At 35.1% G+C, this 17,163-nt stretch overlaps 1 protein-coding gene across 1 annotated transcript in view; it reads right to left on the bottom strand.

The window, feature by feature from the left end:
- Positions 1–17,163, bottom strand: part of Tenm3 (teneurin transmembrane protein 3) — a 2,620,641-nt gene that overhangs the window by 2,142,053 nt on the left and 461,425 nt on the right. The window contains exon 3 of the mRNA XM_036166440.1: positions 121–157. The gene's annotated coding sequence lies outside the window, so the exon portion shown is untranslated. The remainder of the gene's footprint in view (positions 1–120; positions 158–17,163) is intronic.

Raw genomic sequence — 17,163 nt, forward strand, 5'->3', positions numbered from 1 at the left:
ACATCCTTGCCTTGGAACGACACAACTGTCAGTCACAGGGCTTTAAAATGAACACACTCTTCTAGACTATAAATCCGAAATTATGATGCTCTTATCCAATATTTCTTAAAACGCACTTACCTCTTTAGAGGAAAACAAGCTTCTGGTAGCAATTTACCTGTTAAAACAAAACACAATTATTTGTACTCCGTAAATAATGTAACGAAAAGTTATTTTTATACTTGGCATCAAGGCTGGGCAACTTTCTAGAAACTTTTTCTAATCTCATTTACTTTTCTCTGAAAAACGAAAATCACCTCTGTGGTTGTCACAATTAAATGCTTTTCTGTTCCATGCGTGTGTACTCAAACCACAAAAGCTAATGAGTTTTATGTTGGAGAGCAAAAACAGAAATTACTGGGCACATTATCCAGGTCATGGGTGTAGATTGGAGCATATTCCACTCAGGGAGCATAATGAGAAGTGTGAGAACTAACATCTACACAAGAAATTTTAAGGGTTAGGTGAAGTAGATAATTTGATTTCTATCAAATAAAAATAAAGCATCGCCAGGGAGATTTGCTAAACACAAAATGCACTCTTTTAAGCATTGTATTAATTATTTAAATATCTTACATATGTTTTACTGAACTTCATTAAAGCTTGAGAGATTTTTTTTATGAAAGTTCATGATTATCACTGAGATATAATATGTGAAAGCACATACCATATGCAGCACATAGAGTATTTTGGGGACAAAATGCTTTGGATCAGTATCATAGTTAGTGCCTACCAAAGGCAAGGAGCTAACTTCCAGGAAGTAACAGTATTAGTGGAACCTCTTTTAATTGTGCTTTATTTCCTACAGTGTGTAAATTGTTATCCCAGAAGGGGAAAATTATGAACTGCAATTCCCCTAGGAACATTACTTGTTTGTATAAACAAAATTACATACAGGAATGTTTTTCCACTATGTTCATCACAGTTGCTGACATGGAAGCTCACCTAGTTTGAGTTTGTTAATATATGCATATATACATATATTTGTGTGTATATACATGTATACTTTTTGTTCTCTCTTGAGTATAAGTAAGATCTAAATCCTCAGAAGAGTGAAATCTTTGAGATACTAATTTGTAAACAGGGGAAGTTCTGGTGGGAAACTCATCTGAGTTCACTTGAGTGTTAAATTGTGAGGACAGCAAAATTGCTTTTCAATCTCACCTTAGATTGACTGGGTAATAAGATTGAGAAAAGGAGGAGTGCTCTCGTGAGCTGGCAAGGCCACCTGGCAGGTCTATACCCCGTGGACACTGGTGCTGGACAGAGCTGTCTCTCCAAGGGCCCCTGAGCAGGGTCATTAGCTTTTCCTGTGTTACTTTCAGGCTTTGCTGTCCCGGAAGCATTTAAGGATAGCATTAGTTAAGAGTCCATAAAACAATTAATGTCAATGTTTGCCTGTCTATAGAGATGATTTCTATACACTTATGCTTTGATATGAAGATACATAATTAGAGCAACACAGAATGACTCCTTCATGTTTAACAATGATAATTCCTTGAAAAAAATGAATTCACTTAACAAACATAAACAATAATTTAGCTGTATCTGTTTGTCCTATTATTGTGAATTTTCCATAATATCTATTATGATGTCACTTTAGCAGAATAAGAGGTTTCTTCCTCTTCATGTGGCTACCCCAGTTCTAATCTCTCTGTAGATATCGGCATATTGTTTTCTCTGATAAGAAGCATACATAAGTAGCCCCGATCCTATCTCTGTATCCATCATGATGCGGATGTGAAAAGGCTTGATATCATCCCATCCTTTGCTGTTCAGCATTCATAGTTGTGACAATTTAGCTGCACTCCTCATAGTGTGGAGACACTGGCCTTTCTTTTCTGCCTGAATGTAGCCTCCCTCTTTTCAGTGTCAAGCCTAGGAGGGTATTAAATAAATATGAAGTATAAATGTAAAAGTTCCTTTTTTTTTTATTAAACTCATTATCTCATTTGCATTCATTCCTTACATCAATGATGGGTTTCACATTGCTGTTTTCATACATATTCATCATGCACTTGGGTTATATAGCTCCCCTGCATCCCAGATAGTGTCTCTTATTGTTTTACATATTTTCTACACATAGGAGGAAAACGTGGTGCTCTCTCTCTCTCTGTCTCTGTCTCTCTCTGTCTCTCTGTCTCTCTGTCTCTCTGTCTCTCTCTCTCTCTCTCTCTCTCTCTCTCTCTCTCTCTCTATTTCTCTCTCACTCCCTCTCTCTCTCTCTCCTTCCATCCTCCATCCCTTTCCTCTCTCTTCCTCTATCCCTTCACAAAAGTCAATTCAAAATGGATCAAAAGCCTGAATATAAAACCTGAAACAAACTTTTAAACCACTATCAGGATTTCAAATGCCCCTCCCCTTAAATCCTCAACTGGGCCCTTCTACAATGTAGTCATAATCATTTGCTCAGTTTTCTTTCTCTAGCACTGGGGGGATGTTGTGATCCCATATTAGTTTCACAGTTGACAGGGGAAGCATAAAATTTCATTTCCTTTCCATAGCAGGAGAGCTTTGAGATGTAAAGAAGCAAGTAAGAAGACAGGATGTCAACAATTAAAGTAATCCAGGACTGGTCTGTCTGAGGAAACCAGTTCTTTACTTAACCACACTTTGGAGATAAATTATCATTTACATTTAAGAACAACATAGTAACAGCTTAGGACATTTCTCTAAACACATCCAAATAAAATTAAAGCAACACACAATACGCTTAAGGTATAAACAGCTAGACCATAGTGTAAACCAATGGCACCAAGCAAATCACATCTCAGTTCCTTTTCAGGGCAAGCCTTTGTTGATATTCCTCAGCTTCTTATCAACAACTCCATCATCAGCAATACATTCACCTTTTGAGCTGCTTCTAAGCTAAATTTTGCAGTAGCTAACATTTAACAGTGTAGCAACAGTGTAGATGATGATCCAGACATGAGGACAGAAGACAAGGAACAGATGATGACCTGGATGTCAGAATAAAACAGAAGCAGACATTCAGAAATTAAAATACCTTTACCTCCTTTGCAATGAGATCAACAAAAAGTCTTGTAAGAAAATTTTAATGTCAGGCATGAACGACAAGGCTGAATGAGCATAGACTTTCTTTCAAAGGTTCAGTCTCTAAATGAACAAGCTGCAGATGGGTCACGAAGCAAGAGCTCTGTATGGACCCCAGAGCTCTTAAGATATACACCTTTCCTTTTCCATGTTTGATCCTCTGCTCAGATGCCTTTCTCTTTGTAATGTGTGTCAATGAGCATGACACACATGTGTTATTGTTTGTGGGTGAAAAGAAAAACATGGTTTTCAGTTTCTCTTGAATGTACTAATTATAACCAGCCAGTTGAAAATAAGTAGGAATAGGCCAAAGACACAGAAAAATCTGACAGTCTAGACTATTGCCAAGTAGATATTTTTGAGCGTATTGCTAGAAGCCCTTGAAGAAAGGAAGTCAAAGTTGCAGATCCAGATAATTAATGTGTCAAAATGTTCTAAATATTTCGGACTGAAAGGAAACAGAGGATCAATTTAGTGGAAGAACAAATTCATGATTTTTAAAGTCATGTGAGAATACATAGAATGGAAACAGTAGACAATGCAGGCCTATGAAGGCAAATGTGCACAAGTCAGTAACATAAATGGTGGGATTTTTAACTGCCACTATACCAATGAGATATGAAAAAAGGAGAGTTCTAAGGGAGCAAAGGGTATAATTGATAGATATTTTGCATGTCTAACAACAGAGGTTTATAGAATATATTTCTGAATATAAATCTGATTTCTGGTCTAAATGACTAATGCACCATTTACCAAATGAAGGATTATAAAAGAAATAAGTAGGGTAAAAGCAAAGCTTGAAAAATAAGTTGGTGCTCAGATTTCTAAAGTATTAGAATCTAAATTTTCAACACATATCTCAATAGCTACATCAACACACTGATATATATTGAGATACGTGTTAAAATATATGTGTGTGTGTATGTATGTATGCATGTATATGTATATATAAAAGAGAGAGGGGTAGATAGATGTACAGATGATAGGTGATACACAGATGGTGATGACATATTTCACTTAATTTCTAATAGAGGGAATTAACATACATTGATCATGCTTGTTTGAAGATACTATAATAACTATGTGATATAGGAAAAATTTACTTCATTTTCTTCTCTCTGCATGTCATTCCTCACAGAACAGATTCTATAACTTAGAATACTTGTAGCTACATACCTCAGTTTCTAAGACCATTTATTGTTCTGATTACCCAAAATAGCTATGTATACTAGTAAAGATGACAAAGAAATCCATCAATGAACATTTTAGTTCCCCTTGGTGGAAAACTTTTGAAAATTAATCATGAGTGGGTAAATAAATCATTGCAAAGCAAAATGTAAATGGCTATGTATCCCTGCCCTTCAAGTCCACACTGATTTACTTAATTAGGGATCTAAAAACCATGTCCATGTCTATTGATAGAGGACAGTGGATATGAAGCATGAAAAAGAACCAGGTGGCTCTCACAGTCGAATTGGCTACCTAGAAAGACATTTATTTTCAAATTTGTGTTTTCATATCTCTTTCTTTCTGTTTGGCCTCTGATGTGCTTTTAATGTAGATTTGTATTTGTGCAGATCGTGGCTCTTATGCAAATCCGTTGTAGCAGAATCTGGGGAATCTTAAGACTTTTGTGAAAATGACCATGGTTCTTTGTATTTATAAACAGCAAGTGTACTCCCTGTGATAGAAAGGACAATTAAAAGGCCTTTGTGATAGTTTTAGTCTCAAATGTTGTTCATATTGGTCTAGTAGGATGTTAATCATCACCAAACTTAAAAGAATATCTGAAATCAGAGCATGCCATGTGGTGACTATTATGCTTGCTGCTGAAAATGGACCATTACACCACGCAAACTCATTCTTTGAGTAATCGACTTCCTTGGTTTTCATCCTTCCCAACTCTAATACACAGAGATATGTCAGTGTATTCATCCAAAGTCTTGCATTCTCATAAAGGATAAAAAGAGAATTCATTATGCATAGCCCAAAGCAGAAATATTACTTATCACTGAAGTTAGTGAAGGGTTGAGACATGGTTAATTGTGTAAAGTACATGACAGTGGGACAGCTTGTAGAATTCTAAAATGTTGCACATGATATCAATGATTTGTCCTTTGAAAAATGTAAATTTATTTTAAAAAAATCAACTGTATTATATGCATCTAAAGTGATTATATTGCAAATACTGACCTGAGAACTACATTGCTTGAACCTACAGGACATCTTAATACTTAATCCACTTAAATTTGTTAAGCTAACCTTCTCTCTATGTTTAGATGTATTAAGTTTTACAAAGAGAAAATCATGCTCACTCTGTTATAAAGCTGCTATGAAGAATACATAAGTAGGTATTTGTGAAATTTTTAGAATATTGACATAGAAGACATATAACTAGCCTCCCATGTGTGTCAGTTTCTATCATATCACTTTGAGGGTCTTCAAAATTAGAGACTGCAGATAAAATGAAGAACCAGTAATGAAGACCAAAAGGTGGGGTTGACATGACATGTTTGGTGGAATCCTGAGTAATATATTGTCAGCAGGAAAAAGAAATCATGAATGGCTTATGTGGCATTTTCCTTAGCTGAGTGAGAACAGGAAAACACTCCAAGATCCAGTCCATTTGTAAAGCTAAAGAAGTTATGGAAGAATCAAAATATGGAAATTCTTATAATCATTATGTCAGCAAAGCATTCAGCCTGGATAAAGTAAGTGGTCTCTCATCAGTGTTACACACTTTGTTTGAGGTTCGGTTTTATATGCTAGTACTCATGGGCTTAGATGCCAGTCTGCTCTATGATTCTGTGTAAGTGGTACAGGGTGATTGTTACACCAACTTGTCTCCTTACAATTACATAGGCATGGCTGTTGTCTGAATTGCCCCTAACTGAGGCTGGATTGAGACCATGTTGACAGCAATATTTTCATGATGGTGGATGGATCATTGGCAATAAACTGGTCTTCACACCACAGAAATTGCCTCCCCTTCCTGAAGACTGATATTGAAACTTGCGAGATATTCTAATTCTGTGTGCATTTGTAGAGGTGTGTGTACATGCATGCATTTATTTGTGTGTCTGTCTTGTTTTTTGGTGTGTATGTGTGCTTTTGTGTGTCTATGTATTTACTGTGTGTGTGTATGTCTATGTGTGTGTGTGCATGTGTTTCTGTGTGTGTGTGTGTGTGTGTGTGTGTGTGTGTGTGTGTGTATGTGAGATAGAGAGACAGAGAGAGAGAGACAGAGAGAGAGAGACAGAGAGAGAGAAAGAGAGACAGAGAGATTTGGAAAAGCTTCATGTTTAGATACTTTACCTGAGAAACATTAGTTTCCGACATATTATAAAAGTTCATGCTACTTAATATGATTAAGTAGATATTATATACTTAGAACACCTTACAAATGCTATAAATCATTTCACCTGGGGCTACTTCCCAGAACCCTGAATACTCAAAAGGCTGACTGATAATGATTTGAGAGTCAACTGTAGAAAATAATGCATTCCTCTTAGCAAAACAGGTAGGGGTTCTAAATGTTGAAAGTATAAGTTATGGTGGGTTGATGTCTCAAGACATGATTATGAGAAAAGAGCATTCCAGGGCACTTAGATAAAAACCTAAAACATCATTCCTTTGCATAGAAAATTACTTTGGCCTATCTTTCTTTCTTTCTCTTTCTTTCCTTCCTCCCTCCTTCCCTCCCTCGTTCCCTCCCTCCCTCCCTCACTCACTCATTCCCTCCATCCCTCCTTTCCTCTCTCCTTTCTTCTTTCATTTCCTTCTTTTTTTTTTCTTTCTTTCTTTTTTTTTCTGAGGCAGGGCTGTCTTGGAATTCTCTCTGTAGACCAGGCTGGCCTCCATTCACAGACATCTGCCTGCTTCCACCTCCAGTGATTTGATTAAAAGTGTGTGCTACCACTGCCTAGCCAGTGGCCCCTTTAAAGTGTCATGATGACGTTTTTCATTCAATGTGGATTTCCCATAAGAAAATGAGCTGCTTGTGGTAATACTGTTCATTTAAAAAAAAAAAAAAAAGTTTGTGGTCAAATGTATTTGGAAAATTCTTTTGTTGCAAAAGGATTTCACAAATCTTTTATAAGTTTTGTACAGCCCAAGAGATGGAAATATCTTCATAGTTCTTTGCAAAGGAATGAACGTTTGTATTTCCTTCGTCACTGCCACCATCCCACGCAATTCTTTCAGTGATAGAAGCAGTCTTCTATTCAATTGCAAATTTCTACACAGATTCATAAAAATAATAAGAGGTCTGAGCTGAGATGGCACAAGCCAAAAGGACTTAGAAGTGGTGAGGTTAAAAGACCCTAAGTGTGAGGTTGTGGATACTTGCTGTATTTCCATGAAGATGATTAAAAGGAGACACTCTCTCCATTCAAGACTGTATGAAATGACCTGTGCAGAGAGATAAGAACTTAACGTGTTCTGACAAGCAATTAGTAAGTAAAAGTAAAACAGATTATAGTGTAAAATATTGTTAGTAAGATCTTTGCTTAGTTATTGGGGACTTTAACCTTACTTTGAACTTCTAAATAAAGTTTTTATTTTTATTAATTTATGTATCTTAACATTTTAAGATATATTCTCAGCTTCTATTTTTAAATACTCTCAAGTCAATTTTGTATCTCTGCCCATCTGTATTTATATATAAGCACATATGAAGAAGTTAAATTATAAGGGACCCAATGTGGTTGAGAGAATTATCCTAAATCACCTATATTGACATATTTGCCCATTGTCCACTTAATTAGCAGTTACTATTGATAAAATCTAAGTGAAAGATGGATAATTACTCCCTTCTGGGTTCCTAGCTGTCCATTTTACCCATGGTTTTCAGTAATTACTGGTCCTTCTCTGTTCAGTATGTAGGAACATCCCTTCTAAAGAACAGGATTGTGCATTGCCTATTAAAGTTATTGCCAGCCTCTCAAAACTGAAGTAAATGCTTTCACAAATAGCATTTCCAATGAATAATGCTGAAATCAGACTTTTTTTTTTCATTGCAAGTGCCTCAAGTAGTTGGCTCCCTTCCCATCAGCTACTTTGTAACTGTGAATATGACAACATGACAGTGATTCACAGATGCCAAACTATGACGAGCAGAGAAAAATCTGTGTTCCAGATGTGATAAGGTGAGGACAGCAGAACTCGCAGCCCCAGGTGATTTCCATGAAGACACCTACATACAGCGGGTTCACTATCTATACCATGCAGCCGCCAACTCTAATAACCTGGTTGGGTGAGCAGCTCAGGAAGAAATGCAAATGGGTGGGAAAAAAAAAGCTAGGCTGCACAGTAACATCTTAAGCTGATTTGAGAGATGTATGCTTTAAAAGCATACATCGCAGCATTGGAGAATGCCTTTTGTTACATTCAACACACCGTGGGCTAGAACTAAGAAAAATACATAGAAATTATGAATGCCTTTGCAAATTCCTTCACCAATCCTGCAACCCTATAAGCTATGCAAGAGCAAGTGAAATAACAGCTTGTTTCTTATTTTTATCATAATATTTGGAAACTTATTTCAAATGTACATATGTTTCATAGATTGGGGGTTATAGTTACACATCTATGGAATAGGAAATAATAGATTGTGAACATGGATCATAGAAACAGCTGTCATACATTCATACAAAGCACTCCTCAATCTTTGCATTGCTCTACTCAAAAATAATAGAATCACAAATCACACAAGATTGTCATTACTGTTTCTACACATATATCTATGTGTATTTGACTCATAAATTCTGACTTTTGTCAAGCTTGATAGTCAGTTATATTCATGGGAACCCATTTATGGCCCAAATTTATACTTAAAAGTCAATCTTCCTATTTTAAATCCAGGAAAATGTGTTATAAGACATAAAATAATATAGATGAATATTAGAATAATTTTTCAGGATGCTGATAAAAATTAAGGGTATTTTCATGTCAAACTATAACTCTAAACACAGTGATTAAAATCAATTTTGTAAATAAAAGCAAAAGTGCCAGTGTTCCCTCTAATTCAAGATATAATGAGCTTACTTGGACGTACCTACACACTTTGACTACAATGACACATTTTTGGGGGTGAAAGTCACATGTTCTATATTTTTGACATCTGTTTCAGAAAAATGGAAATATATCTGTGGGAAATTTGGAAAATATAGTTTTTACAAACTATTTAGTGCAGATATAAAATGAATGTTAACATAAAGCATTTCCTAGTTATCTTCAAAAACATCCTTGTCATTTTTTGATGGCAAGTTACAAATAAATTCCACAGTTGTTCGCAGAAGGGAAGTGGTCTGTGGAAAGGAGCCTTGCCTTTTGTCAGTGTTTTTCAAGAACTAAGGGCAATGATAGTCACTTAGATTTTTAAGAAGTTTTGGAGAATCAATTAGTGAATCCTAAATGATTTGATGAGAACTGAAATTTTGAGAATGATTCAACACATTTTTACAAGTTAAGCTGTACAGATGTAGTAACTCATGAAATATAAATTATCAGAGGTTAAGGAAATGGCTAAATGATTAAGGGTTTATCCAGCATCAAGGAGGGCTATGAGGAGTGAGTTCAGCAGTCAACCCAAAGGAATGCATGATGTGTGCGGCATCTTGTTTGTAATTTCAGCTTCCGAAATCAGAGACCAGATAGCTCTAGAACAACTAAACAACTACTGAGCTCTGCATTTGGTAGAGAGATTTCAACTCAGTGAATAAAAGAGTAGAAATATGGGAGGCTATGATTCTTTTCATCAACACAGACCTCCATTTGCATGTGCACACATGTTCAAATATACCCTTACATAAATACTCACATAGACACAAAAACTTGCACACACACACACACACACACACACACACACACACACACACACCAAAACAGAAAAATAGAACTATAAAATATAGAAAAAATATATAAATTATTACATATGCTTTACTACATAAGTTAAACAAAACGAGGTCACTTTGAATATTTTTAGAAGATTACTTAAAATATCCACTTATCATCTTATTTCATTTACCTCAATGAAGGGGTAAATAATACATTATTGTGTAAAAACCACACACTGGAAAGTAATTTAAAAAATGATTGAATTGTATAATATAATTCTACTTATTCATAGTAATTCTATAAAAAACAATCTATCAAACAAAGATGTTTTCCATACCGTGGTGCTGTTAGCCAATATGAGTCTCAAAAGATATATATATCTGTGTGATACCTATGGTATATTGTTCACTAACACATCTAGGCATATACTCATTTCTAATGAATATGCTATTATTATCATTATTATTATTATTATTAAATATTTTCTGCATGTTAAACACCCTAAGTTCTGTTTATGTACAATCTCACTTAAACAGGATCATGTTACACCAATTTACAGGAAAGAACCTATGTTCAAATTAGCAATTACTTTGCCTAAATTAATGTATCAAAGGGATGGGAGAAAGTAACTTTTTTTTGAGTACCTAGAGAAAAAAGCCTGATGCTTCTGATCTAAATAATAGAAGGGCCATTGAAAATAGATGTACTAGAAATCAAACAAGACGCTAAGTTTAGAAATATACCATAATGACACAAACTTGATAATGTCTATTTTTTTTCTTCTGAATTAGAAATGAAAAAAATTTAAAAAACTATTTGAAGACAACCCTCCCTCAACCATCCTCCAACCTTATCCTTCCTGTTCCTATCCCCACCCCCCAACAAGGTCCCTTCTGCTGTTCACTGATAACATCCATTCTATATTCTCATCATAGTCAGATTCATGCATCCCTAGGGGCATCTCTGGGATGAGCTAAAAGCACAGCACAATGGACAGACACTCCCAGGAATCCAAGAGGGTGACCCTAGCTAAGACTCCCAGCAATAGGGGATAAGAAGCCTGACTAGGCAAGACTTCCAGTGGAGGGACTGGGACCCCAGCCTAGCCACAAACCTTTCAACCTACAATGTGTCCTTCCTACAAGATATGCTAGGGTAAAGATGATGCAGAAATTATGACTTTGTTAGTATCCACACTGTGGACTGGTCCTACCTCTGGTATTGGACACTGACAATGGCACTAACATTGTACTTTTGGGTATCCCAATGATAATATTTTTGAGAGAGCACTAACATTGTATTTTTGGGTATCCTGATGGTAATATTTTTTGAGAGAGTGCCCTAGGGATTTCAAAATCTAGTGGCAGGAGAGATGAGTTCTTTAATCACCATCATCTCCATGTTTTCAGACCATATTTGAGAGAGACCGAAGCCAGTGGGTGGGTAGAAAGGCTTTCATAAATGAGAACCAGATTTTAATAATGAAGTTGGATTTGAATACCTCAATAAACATGCATACAGATTTTGGGCATGCTTATACATATTCGCGTAGTCCTTAATTTGCAGGAACTGGAAATGTCTTAGGTTGAAAATGCATTTGAGAAACCTAGTCTAATAAATATTGTATAATTTAAAAAGTCAGAGTAGGGCAATGAATGAGGTATTTACCGCATGGCTGAATTGGCTTTCTTTGCCACTGCCTGCCATAATGGGAAAGTATGGCATGGCACCTCAACAATCTTGGAAAAGAGCACGACCTCAAGTGCATTTTTTCTACTGAATGTGCATAATTTGGTATCAACACTTGAAAACTCAGAAGTTGACCCTTTCGAAGCATGGAATATTTTAATGAATATATATACACGTAATGATTATTGGCTTTACAAACATGGGTCCCTTAGAAAACATTACAAATTATTTGAAACCACAATCTTTACATAATAAGAAGGCTGGAAAAATAATCATGGCAAATGTTTCTTCAGTTTGATTGTCTATAGACATTGGTATATAGCATGCTATCTTTTTCAGATTTTAAAGTTTGATATCCTATTACTTATCATATTACCATATGTTGTCATTATATTTTTGCAATGCTGAACATTGAATCCTGTGCCTCTGTTCATGCCAAGCAAGTGCTCTTTCTGTAAGCTACATCTCCAGAGACCTAAATTATTATTTTTGATTGCCATAAATATGAAGAAAAATGAAATCTACATATATTAGAGTCTATGTTTATCCATATAGGTAAACAATAATATATTTATTCCTTATTTCATGCTTGAGATAGTTTGTATGATTATTGCTATGATACAGATAAGTAAACTAAAGCAAATAAGCTAATAAACTTGCCTGCTGGACCATCTAAAGAATTGAGTAAAACAAATATTACAGATTTTACAATTATAATGAAAAAAATAAAAAAATTACCACACTATTTGCAAGGAAATATAAAACAGATGTTAGTGAATAAATGAAATAAGTCTTATTAAACATCCAAATACCAGAAATAGTTGCAAAAATTCTTAGGCCCAATTCTGAACACAAACTCATGTGCAGTCTGTGTTAATCTCTCTCGCTCACAGTGAAAGAAGAAACATGTTAAAGGCGACAGTGGAATATCAGTGTGGACTCTGCTTGGCCTGAGGCTGAATTTGTTTTATTTTATTTTGCTTTTCTTCTTTTGAGGTATTGGTGGGTAGTATGATATACATTACCTCATAATATATAGATTTGGAGGATTAATATAACAGATTTAGTAATATATCTAAAGTATATCATTAATATGCAAAAGTATTAATATTTAATACCCCAATAGACTGTTATTCTAACGTACCACAATGGAAAATAACAATGTACAATTATGAATTAAATTTATGGCACTGAAAGCCTCCTACAGAATTTGGTTTACAGCATAATTATGCAAGAAAATAGAGGCAAATTTCTCTCTCTTTCATCCTCCCTCCAATCACCCCTCTCCTTCTTTCTTTGTTTTTGTCTCTCTTTCTTCCTACCTCTTTCTCTCTCTCTAAAGCCATGTATACCTTAGTGAAGCAAGGGAAAAACAATCCTGATCGAAACAGAAAAGTTTGAACCTTAAAATCCTTACACGCTCTGTAAAGTTTCAAGCTGCTCTTGAGGAAAACCTGTGTTTCACCCAAATTTGCTGTGCTCTGAACATCAAATACTAAGGTCATCACAATAACCAATAATTGTCCAGAGAAGGGAGCTAGTGTATCAGGTAAAGAGAATATTTAGCAACTGTATACTGAGATGAGGCCAGCATATCCTTGAATTGCAGCCTAAGAAACTTCTACTTTATTCAAAAGGCAGTAGAATTCCATGGCAGTTTGTGAGCTGTCTGACATGGCCAATGTCAGTGTTCGAATAAAAACCTGACAGCACTGCTTGGATCCTTTGGAGAGGAGGAAAAGCAGAAGCTGAGAGATTATTTAGGATCCCATTAAGTTGTGCAGAGAATAGTATGTGGAGTCTATAGTTGCTGATTAAAATTAAATTTGCTGTTTTTATATTGTTTTGAAAGTTAATTATTATAGAATTATGAAAAGGAATTATCCCTTTATCATAGTTACCACATGACTATGTGAACTAAGGAAAGTATCTTAAGAAATAATGGAGTTGAAGCATGCTTAGAACAAAAAAAAATGTGCCTTAGATGTTGAGAGAGAGAGAGAGAAAGAGAGAGAGTTTGTGTGTCAGAATCCTGTGAAAACTTGCCTACTGCCCTGAAAAATTGTCCTCCAGTGAAATGCCTTCAGGCTGCATTTTCAGGAATTATATTCTTGTAGTGATCAATTTTTCAACCCAAAGGGTGATATTTCTCTCCATAAATTTAATCCCCAGTCAATATTTCTTACCCATGATACAAATGAGGTTTTTCACAGTTAAAAATAACCAAGGTTAAAAGGCCTCGTAAATATGTAGCATCATTAAACGTCGGACACATGAGGTGTTCTGATGTGCTGAAGCCAAGGATGCTATAGGTCTGCGTGTCACTCTTTTTTTCTTAGACAACCATGATAAATAAACAGCGAAGACCCTTATTTACAGCTCCACTGCTAGAACCTGCCATTCATTTCCCTATCCTAAAAAGTGATGTTGGTTGTTATTTCAGTAAGACTTGGCTACATCTTATGTCTCTAAACCTACACTAATGACCATGAAGTTGATTTAATACTTCAGATGCTAACGAAATGGATGATTAAATTTTGCTTCATTTCAGATACATGCCTTTTGCCTTAGAGCAAGGCTGCGAATGTTCAACAAATCAGTACCTACTTTATTTCCCATATATGACAGGTGAACTCTTCTCAGCCTAGATTGCAGCACAGAGTTCTGCAGCACAGGGTTTGGCAGCACTGGGATGCATTGAAATTGCAAGGGAAACTGATAGCAGCTAATTGAGAGAAAATGGATAGCTGGTAGCAGTCCACTCATATCTTCCTAATTCACTCATTCATCTCAGGGTAGTCACTCATACAATTGAATTTAACCTTTGCCACTCTATATAGGAGACCGCATTTAGGACTTAACACATGGTCCTCATTGACAGCAACCGAAAAAAAAAAACTTTTTTTTTTTAAATTAAGACATTTTTTATTCATTTTACATACCAACCACAGATTTCCCTTCCCTTTCCTCCTCTGGCTCAAAAACTTTTAATTTCCTGATATTGCTTTGAACTGAGACCTTTACTCATCCTATTCTGGTCTACAGGGCTCACTAGTGATTCTTTCTCACAGCTCACCAACTAGTAGACTCATTGGTACTTTCTAGTATTTCTGAATTATGTTCACCCTGCTCTGATTGCCGTTGTAAAAACCAGAGTATCAGGTAATTTAAAAAAAATATTTTTGAGATTACAATATAATTACATTAATTCTCCCTTTCCTTCCTACTCCAAAACCTCCCCTACATGCCTTGTTTTCTTTCAATTCATGTCCTTTGATTTCATTAATTGTTATTACATGCATATATGCATATGTATATACATATATATCCCTAAATATAACCTACTCCATCTGGCAACTAAGGAATGCTAGGAGGAGAAGAATTTCAGGTTTTATCAATTTTTTTTTTTTTGCAGATTCCCTTTCAATTTCTTCTCCCTTCTTAAAGTGACATTTTGTCATATCCCTTGACCTAACCAACTAAGTGAGCCTTTCATCTGCCTTCCTCATCACTACTATCCATGTTTGTGTACACTCTTGCTGAGTTTTATAAGATCCTAGGTTTTATTTTGACTTCTTCAGTAAAGAATCTAACATAGTTATTTATTCTACATTACTGCCTTTGCTGTGATAAACACCATGATCCAACGTAACTTAGAGAAGTAAATTGTTTATTTTAGATGATACTCCCAGGTCATAGTACATCATTGGAGCAAGTTAGGACAGGGAAGCGAGCATGACCTAATGGATAAACTATAGATTGCTGTTTACTGGCTAACTCATGTTCACTTATGTTTCTTACACAGCAGAGGCACACATGCCTCGATGTTGCTAGCACAGTGGGCTGGACTCTCCCACATCATTCATGATTCAAGATAATCTAACACAATTGCCAGTCTTATGCAGGCAATTCTTTAGTTGACGTTTCTACTTCTCAGGCTACTCTAGGTTTTATAACACTTCACTTAACAATAAAGTTTAACCAGTGCAGTGCTGCTTGTAACTGAAGTTGTCAATGGAATTATAAAGAATCTTCTTATCTAAAATGGGACAAGTATGAAACCTTCATAGTAAAGATATTGGAACAAGACATTTATGATCAACATGTTCTTTGAGATCCAAATAGAGAAGCGATTAGTGAGTCTTTCTTAATAAACCTAATCTTTTCGTAATTACTGTTTAGTCTGATTGGGTACTTTCTCATTTTCACTTCCTTCATTGATAACTCTATACAATACATTATTCTACTTGAAAATGGTTGTCAAAAATACAAATTCCCCCAAATAGTTATGATGAGAAAAATATTGTCTTAAATGGCAACATAGCTTTTTTTCCTTTATCCTTTCTCTCAACCTGAACTCTTTTAAAACTGATATCTAAAAAGCATTTTGATTTTAAATTAAATCCTACTTTCAATTAACTTTTTAAAAAGGTCCAACCTAGCCAATTCACTGTTTATTTATAATCAGATTTTGCCAATGTATATATCTATCTATCTTTTGATATAAAACAATAGTGATTTCTGTCACATAAAACCACTCCATCAAATATAAATTATGGTTTATCTAAACTGATCATATAATATACAGATACTGGTTTCCATGAATCAGCTATCCTCATGAAATCACACAATTACTGCTTTACAGGAAAATGTGGCTAAACTAAGAATACTGAGCTGTCAAAACAGTTAGGAAATTTGGAAATGAGAAATAGAATCTTCTCTGACTTCTATATCCATAAGTGCATATAGCCTCCATGAATAACTATCCAGTGCTGACCATAGCACGACACCTGTATTTTTTTTTTACTAAAACTATATCTTCTTTCCCATCACCTTATAGATATCAATTTCTCAAAGAAAGGCTTATGCTTCTTAATATGTAGTTTCTGCACATCTGCTTAACAGTTATCTGGGAACTAGTCAATACATCCTGTTGAAATGATGAAAACATTTTCTTTGGTACATAATACTTAATTTTAATAAGGATACAATATCCCACTTGTACAATACTACTTGGTTAAATATATATTAATGGCTTATGAAAGTTGAATTCAGATGCGATTTTCACAAATTAAAAATTATACTTTGGTAAGAGCTGAGCATCACATGTTGTCAGAGAGGCAGAAATTGAAGGACAGTCTCTAAGGTTCAGCTGCTTTTACTAGCTGGGTGATATTGCATTAATAATAACAATTATTTCATGGTTCACTTTCTTCATGGTAAGAATAAAATGTTTGCACTGATTTCAGAAGAGAATGTTTCAATTAAAATGCACTTATTCAAGGTCAAACTTTAATTCAACAAATACTATGTGGCATTATTACTTACAGATAATATACACACTTTCACAGCCATTTAAGTTTCTTTGGTTTTATTATAATATTCACCTTCTTGGAGTTGCTGACACCTCCAAAGAATTCTTATTTCTGCCCATTAGATCTGTTTTATCTACTGACTTAGTAAAGTGAAATGATATCATTTAAACATTGGTAAACACCATTACCATTCCTTTATTCATTGTCATAAATGTTTAGGAGAATATAT

The sequence above is a fragment of the Onychomys torridus genome, chromosome 17 (assembly GCF_903995425.1).
Source record: "Onychomys torridus chromosome 17, mOncTor1.1, whole genome shotgun sequence".
Taxonomy (NCBI): domain Eukaryota; kingdom Metazoa; phylum Chordata; class Mammalia; order Rodentia; family Cricetidae; genus Onychomys; species Onychomys torridus.